We start from the raw sequence: 7,780 nt of genomic DNA, 5'->3' as shown, positions 1-7,780 counted from the left end.
TGGTGAGAGTTATATTACGACCAGTTAACCCAAGGGAGGTCAGATGTGGCTTCAGATCCCACATACACAGCTACCTCTCCTCACTGAGGCAGAGCAAGGCAATCCAGAAAGTCTTTTCAGACTCTGAGAATGCTGTACTTACTTAGAAAATCACTTGAACAGATGAAATATTAAATAATTTATACTAAAATCTGGATTATTATTCTGATAAATCAATTTGATTTGTTTAGTGGTTTGTTCACATTCAGCTTGTTAATTCCACAGAAGAGGAGGGCCTACTTTTCATATATATGTGTCTTTTCTTCAGCACTTAAGTATGCACAAATTTTGATGTCTATCAGTGTCCTGGAACCAATTCCCAGAGATGACTAAGTTCAGTTTTGTTCTGAATTTTTTACTTTGTGTGTAGAAATACATTTTCATGAAGTTATAACTATATTCATTTTATTTCTCATTCCAATACTATTGAAAATTATGAATAATCAACCAAGGTTTCTGTAATGAGCATTTATTGATCCTCAGGGTTACCAGATAGAAGTGTCTATAGGTAGGAAAAGAAAAAATGACTCCCTATTATAATATCACTTTTTCTTTTTTTTTTATACTGTTGAAATATATCATAGTTGATTTCTTGTAAGTCAATAGAAAATTTCAAAATATATGTAGTAAATGATCAATATAATATTTTCTCATACAATGTAATATAATTTTTGCATGTCTTTATTTTCAGTATCTTTTTGTTTCTTATTTTAAAATAATGTTTATTTTAGAAACTGTAAAGATCAAGAAAGACACAGCAGAAAATAAATATCTTCCTAATTCCATCAGAAAAATATAAAATCATGATTATATTCTTGTGTATATAATTCTAGCCTGTTTCCTATTTTAAATATATTTTTGTTTATGCATACATAAAACCCAGTAAATCTCTCTATATGTAAGGTATATAATAAACACATATTTATTTGTCCTTTTCATATTTTTGATATTTAGAGGTTTTTTCTTCCTAAATCTTGACTATTGTAATTTTTTTTTTGCCAAACATTGACCATCCCCAGGTTGATCTTATATGTATTGCAGAAGGGGTTAAGTCATTGGACAACCAGAAGTGGCTCCGTCTTTCTGTCCAGGGATTATCAAAGTGTCTGGCTTGGGAGAAAGAGCATGCTTTAAACAGTTTGATTGGTTGGTCAATGGCAGCATATTTTTAACTTACCCATTGCCCCAGCTTATTTTGTTGTCGTTCTTAAGAGGCAGGTTCTCACACTGTCTCCCAAGCTGGAGTTCAGTGTGCAATCTTAGCTCACTGCAGCCTCAAACTCCTGGGCTTAATCAGTCTTTCCACCTCAGTGTCCAAAATCGCTAGGACTACAGTCATGTGCCACAATGGCCAGCTAATATTTGTACTTTTACTTGTCGAGACAGGGTGTCCCTATGTGGCCCAGGATGGTCTCAAACTCTTGGCCTCAAGCAATTCTCCCACTTAAGCCTCTCAAATTTATGGGATTATCATCATGAGCCACCAATCCTGGCCTTATTTGTCTCTTCAGAGTTTGTCCTTCCTTTCTAGGTCTATGACATGAACTGTCTTTGCCCATTCTATAAAACATTCGTCTGTCGTGGTCATATGAAACATTACAAAATTGTTTTTGATGTTTCCTCATGCTTTATGTTAAGTATTCTAACATGGTAGTGTAGCTTTTTTAAAAAGGACAAAAAAAACACAATAGGTTGGCTAATCACAAACAAGACTTTAATGATCTCAATTGTGCTATAATTTATTATGATATATTAAAAAAATCAGCACTTACTTGTAATGTGCCTTAAGGCAAATCATTTAGTAACTTGATTTCTCAGACCTCAGTTTCCTCCTCTGGAAAATACTAATATCAACTCTGTGTAGTTTAATTTGAAGAATTAGAAAACTTGTAAGTAAATACTTTATCACCAAGCATGATTGCTGTGATTACTTTATCGTTGTTACTGTTGTAGCATTGAACCACTTACCACTTTAAGTTATTTGTTTGAAGTCAAATATTATTAATTAATACACATTTCATAAACTAGTCTTATTTATTTATTTATTTATTAATAGATGGAGCCTCGCTTTGTAGCCCAGCCTGGATTGCAGTGGTGTGGCATGATCTCGGCTCACTGTGACCTCTGCTTGCTGGGTTCAAGAAGTTCTCCTGCCTCAGTCTCCTGAGTACCTGGGACAAAAGGCACGTGCCACCATGCCCGGCTAATTTTTGTATTTTTAGTAGAGACCGTGTTTCCCCATGCTTTCCAGGCTAGTCTCGAATTCCTAACCTCGTGATCCACAAACCCTGGCCTACCAAAATGCTGGGGTAGCAGGCTTGAGCCACCGCGCCCGGCCAAACTAGTCTTTAGAGTTGATCGAATGTGGGAGTTCAGTTGACAAGTGACTGATTCAAATTGTTAAATTAGAAATATTCAGTGTTAGAATTGTAGAGTACTCTTGTGCTTCTCTTCCATATCATTTGGGTAACTAGTAAACAGCATACTATTTTATCAACAAGCATGTCATCTATGCTCCAACCAGCCACAGCAAGTATTCAGGGGAGTCATTTCCAGGCATTTCTAATGCTCTGTTTGATACTGAAAGGAAAGTGGACCCTTGCAAGGCTAGGGGAGAAGTGAAGAGAAAGATTTCTGTTGCAGCCTTCACAGTGCAGGCAGCTTCAGAGGCTTTGAAACAAGTAGCCTAAGAGGATTCCTTAGAGAAGCGATAATGAATTTGTGTGGTATGTCACTCAGAAAGAATCATGATGGGTAAATTGATGAATTTTAAAATTAGTATATTAGAAATAAAGATGGATATTATATACAGTTAGGTGAGTGTACATATATTTGTCTGTGTATATATTTTTTCTTTTATTTTCTTGTTATTGATTAAAAATAAAAAGTTAAGTTTTCAGAGGTCTCACACCTTGCCTGGCCTCCCAAGACTGAGAGGATCACTATCTCAACACACTCCTTGGGACAGTGATTGAATTACACTTTTAGTAAATGTAATACCTCTATAGCATAAGAAATCTTTATTTTTTATTAAAATATTTTATTTATATAAAAGACTATAACACACAAGTATAGAGAAAAATAGTAATGAAGTGAACATTTGTGAACCTACTAGTCATAGTAAGAAAATAACATTTCCAATGTCTTTGGGTTCCCCATGCACTATGACAGTTGTGCTTGATCACTTTCTTGAATTTTATTTTTATCTTTATTTCTTCTGTTATTCTTTGTAATTTTATCACACATGGCTATATTATTTACATATTTTAAGGTTTGGCTTTAGGTAGTTTTGGAATTTTTTAAATAAAATCATACACTGTATAGTTTTATGGTACTGGATTTTTTTTCCACTGATCCTCAAGTGTTCAGATAGATAGGTAAGTAGATAGATGGATAGCATTTATGTAAATGAAAGTAAGATTCATGGTCCATCAAGAAAGAGAAAACATATAATAATGTGAATAGGGAAAGTTAATCTAAAGAATGATTAATTATAACAGCATTTGGGCAAGGAAATATTGTCTAGAAGAAGGTAAGAAGAAGTCTAAATAATACGTGATGAGCACATATAAGGAATTGCCATTGTTTCCAGGGGGAAGTTGGAGTAGCCATTGGAGAGTCCCCTCACCCCTTGACCTCACTGAATGTTTAGACGTCGTGGTACTGTTGTGCTTGAAAAACTTGCTTTAAATCCACACTTCAGAGTTCCCCAGAAACTTGCCTTCTGGGCCACTGGTGAAGCTGTTTATGAAGAAATGTCATGCCAGACGGGCTCCACTGCAAATATGGAAAAGGGCAGTATCAGGAGAAGCTCGTGGCTGCTGAGTTCTCATGGGCCCCAGTGAACTTCAGGAAGTGGGTGCTATAGCAGCAGCCTGAACTACACAATCTGGGCATTGGTGTATCCCTGTATGCCCTCCGGGCCAGACACTGGAGGTGTCATTTCCAAAGCAGATTGGAAGCACTTTTTTGTTATTTCTCTCCAAAGCTTTCTACTCACAAAGATTGACATCATAACATGTGGCAAAGGAAAAGTATTTAAAGGATCCAGATCTATTTATGTAAACAATCAAGAGTGAGTTTGTAGTGGATAACCCAACGTTGGATAAATGGTGCATCACAAAATATATTTATTCATTTTCTGCTGTTGTATATTTGGAATGATTTTCGTATTTTGATTTTTGTGAACATAGCTCCTAATGCAAACACTCAATAGATTCTCATTCCTGACAGTATCTTCTGATAGGTGGAATATCTGGGTTATAAAATTTGTGGATCTTCAATTCTACTGGGCAATGCCAGAGCGATTCAAAGTAATTTTATTTATTTATATTTCCACTGACAAGGTAATCATGTTATACAAAATAATAGAAGTATGGATGATTGCGGCAAGCTAAAGAAATACAAAGAACTCACCCTTACTAGAACCCAAGGCATTTGTGGGAAGAAAAATTCATACACTGAGCATCAAATACATCAAGTACGTTTTGGAAGACATCGAGAGGAGTGTAACTACTTTGTTGTAGTTTGTCAAAATCCCATAATAAGGTTAACCAGGTAGGAATATAGGCACATTTGCATTTCAGAAAGCATTCTGGCCTAGATGTAATAGAAGGACATCAACCCAGCAAGAGAACAGAACTAATGTTTTTTTGAGTGTGTAAGACAGGATCTCACTCTGTCCCCCAGGCTAGAGTCAGTGGTACAATCCCAGCTTAATGCAAACTCTGCCTCCTGGGCTCAGACAATCATCCAGCCTAAGACTCCCAAGCAGTTGAGATTACAGGTGTACACCATCATGCCGGTGTAATTTTTCTATTTTTTGTGGAGATGGAGTTTCACCATGTTGCCTAGGCTTGTCTTGAACTTCTCAGCTTGACCAGTCAAGCCATCTAGGCCTCCCAAAGTGCTGGGATTACAGGCATGAGCCACTATGCCAGGTCCCGAAATCTTTTCTCATGACAACTGCTGTCACATAGACTTTACTATCAGAAAAGACAAGGCTACCTTCATCCTTTGGGTTTTAGCTCATGTGTCGTTTCTTTTAGGAAGACTTTTAGGATCACTGTCCCTTCCTTTGTATCTACTACTAAACCATGAGCTCCTTAAAGACTTAGTCTTGCTTTTTTTTTTTTTTCACACTGTTTTTATAAATTTTACTTTAATGTTCAGGATACATGTGCAGAACATGCAGATTTGTTACTATTTTGGCTCCAATCTCTACCAGTAAGGAGAGTCCATAGCAGACACTCATTTTGTGAGTAAATGAGACCCTCTGAGACATTCTGTGCTTTGAAAAGAAGAGCTGCACCGCCCACTGTGATTTCCACAATGCCTTTGTTATGGGGTTTAGCTGAGCATGCTCACAGGATTTTTGTCATGTCATTGATAGAGAGTTGGACAGTATGGTAGATGTAAGACAGTGTGCATATTAGTATTCAAAAAAATGGACCAAAACCTGCACAATACTTGAAAGCTTTGTCAACTTTCAATCAATTCTGCCAGCATGCAAGAAGCATCCCCCAATATATTGTATGTAATTTGGTGGCTTAGGAACATACTTTGACATCATATTTAACGTCACTGAAAGGAAAACAGTTTTCAGAGACAGACTCCCTGGTTTCAAACCCTAGCTCTCCTCCTTCATTACAGTATGCGTATGGGCAAATTATTAAAGTTTCCTATTCTTACATTTCTTAATCTTTAAATCAGTATTAAATATTATTTATTCCATGGGTGGTTGTAGGAATTAAGTAAGCTAGAACATGTGAAGCACTTAGAACAGTTTTTAGCGCAGAGTTGGTAATCAATAAATGTTTGACATTTTCACTTGATTGAGAGTATTTTTTAGTTAGGTAAGGAAATACTACTTTTTCTCTCTTACCTATCCTGCATGGGAACGCGGTTGTAGTAAAATAGATAATAACTTTTTCAGCTACTAACCCTATAATTTTCAACTTTTTAAAATTCTTTTATATACATCTCATAAGTTGCTTATTATTTATTTCTGTCTAATACAGGGCAGTCTACAAAATACAGAAGTGAATTTTTCCTGAGAAGTGAGAATACTAGAAAGTCTTTCTTCTCTACAGTTAGGTAGATAATATGCAACGTTTTAAGAATTGTTTGAAGCAGTTTTCAAAGAACAGCATTTCTGGGAAAGTCTGCACATAAGTATCTATGATTACCTTTTCTTAACTTTGTTGGATATTTTTTTGAAGCATAATGCTGATCAAATGACACTTCAAAAAACCCACTAATTTGCAATGCCATGGACCGATTAAAAAAACAGCCACTTCATCTTTTCCTAGGATATGCTGACTTTTATAAATTTTATAATTTTTTAAATGTCTATTAATATATAAATGGTGACTTTTATATAGATTTTTACTTTTTCAACTTCTAGCAAGGTTTTGTTAATTTTAAGTTTATAGAAATGAACAAAATCCCCAAACATTAGATAATTTATGAATACAACTATGTGTAAACATTGGTGATTTATTAAATCATGGTGAACGACAACAAAATCTATTAGTATGGCAACTGTGTTAAAAATAACTTTCATGCACTATTAAACATAATTATGCACATAATTGTTGTGAAAATAGCAGCCAGGTGCCATGGCTCATGCCTGTAATACCAGCAATTTGGGAGGCTGAGATGGGCGGATCACCTGAGGTCAGGAGTTGGAGACCAGCCTGGCCAACTTGGTGAAACCTTATCTCGACTAAAAATACCCAAATTAGCCGGCCATGGTGGCAGATACCTATAACCCCAGCTACTCGGGAGGGTGAGGCAGGAGAATCACTTGAACCTGGGAGACAGAGGTTGCAGTGAGCCAAGATCATGCCATTGCACTCCAGCCTGGGTGACAGAGGGAGACTGCGTCTCAAAAAAAAGAAATAATAATTATTATTATGTGTAAATAATTATTATATAATTTTAAAAATATGAATACATAACATTGATATAGATAGTTATGTACATATATATGTAAAGTATCAGTTTTAAAATTATTGAAAAAGGTGGATGAATAAAAAAACAAATTTTATTTTCATATAACACAATCATTATGAAATAGTTATAAAATAGTAAAAATAAGAAAAACAGGCTGATACAACTAATTCTATCAACCATCATATATACAATTATGTGAAACACAATTGAATTCCTTGCTGTACTTTTTTAAACAAGAGGGTTACACAGTACAGATGTGTTGGTAACCCCAGTTAATGTTTTATCTTTGAACATATTCAGATAAATAATGGTTAGGCACTTAAGCAATTATAACTTTAAAAAAGAGTGAGAAACAAAATTTTAAAGTTAGCATGTCACCCGGTGCAGTGACTTACGCTTGTAATCCCAGCACTTTGTGAGGCAGAGGTGGGCAGATCACCTGAGGTCAGGAGTTCAAGATCAGCCTGAGCAACATGGTGAAACCCTCTGTCTCTACTAAAAATACAAAAATTAGGTGGACGTAGTGGTGGGTGCCTGTAATCCCAGCTACTTGGGAGGCTGAGGCAGGAGAATCACTTGAACTCGAGAGGCAGTGGTTGCAGTGAGCCGAGACCGAGTCATTCCACTCCAGCCTGGGCGACAGAGCGAGACTCCGTCTCAACAACAACAACAAAAAACAAACAAAACAAAACAAAACAAAAAACAAAAAACAAAAAAAATCATAATTAGCATGTGATAATATTTAATGAAATAATTGTTATAGTTAAAATATTTCTTTCAATAA

The sequence above is a fragment of the Macaca thibetana genome, chromosome 14 (genome assembly GCF_024542745.1).
Source record: "Macaca thibetana thibetana isolate TM-01 chromosome 14, ASM2454274v1, whole genome shotgun sequence".
NCBI lineage: Eukaryota > Metazoa > Chordata > Mammalia > Primates > Cercopithecidae > Macaca > Macaca thibetana.
The sequence above is the reverse complement of the archived record's forward strand: the minus strand, read 5'-3'. Positions refer to the sequence as shown.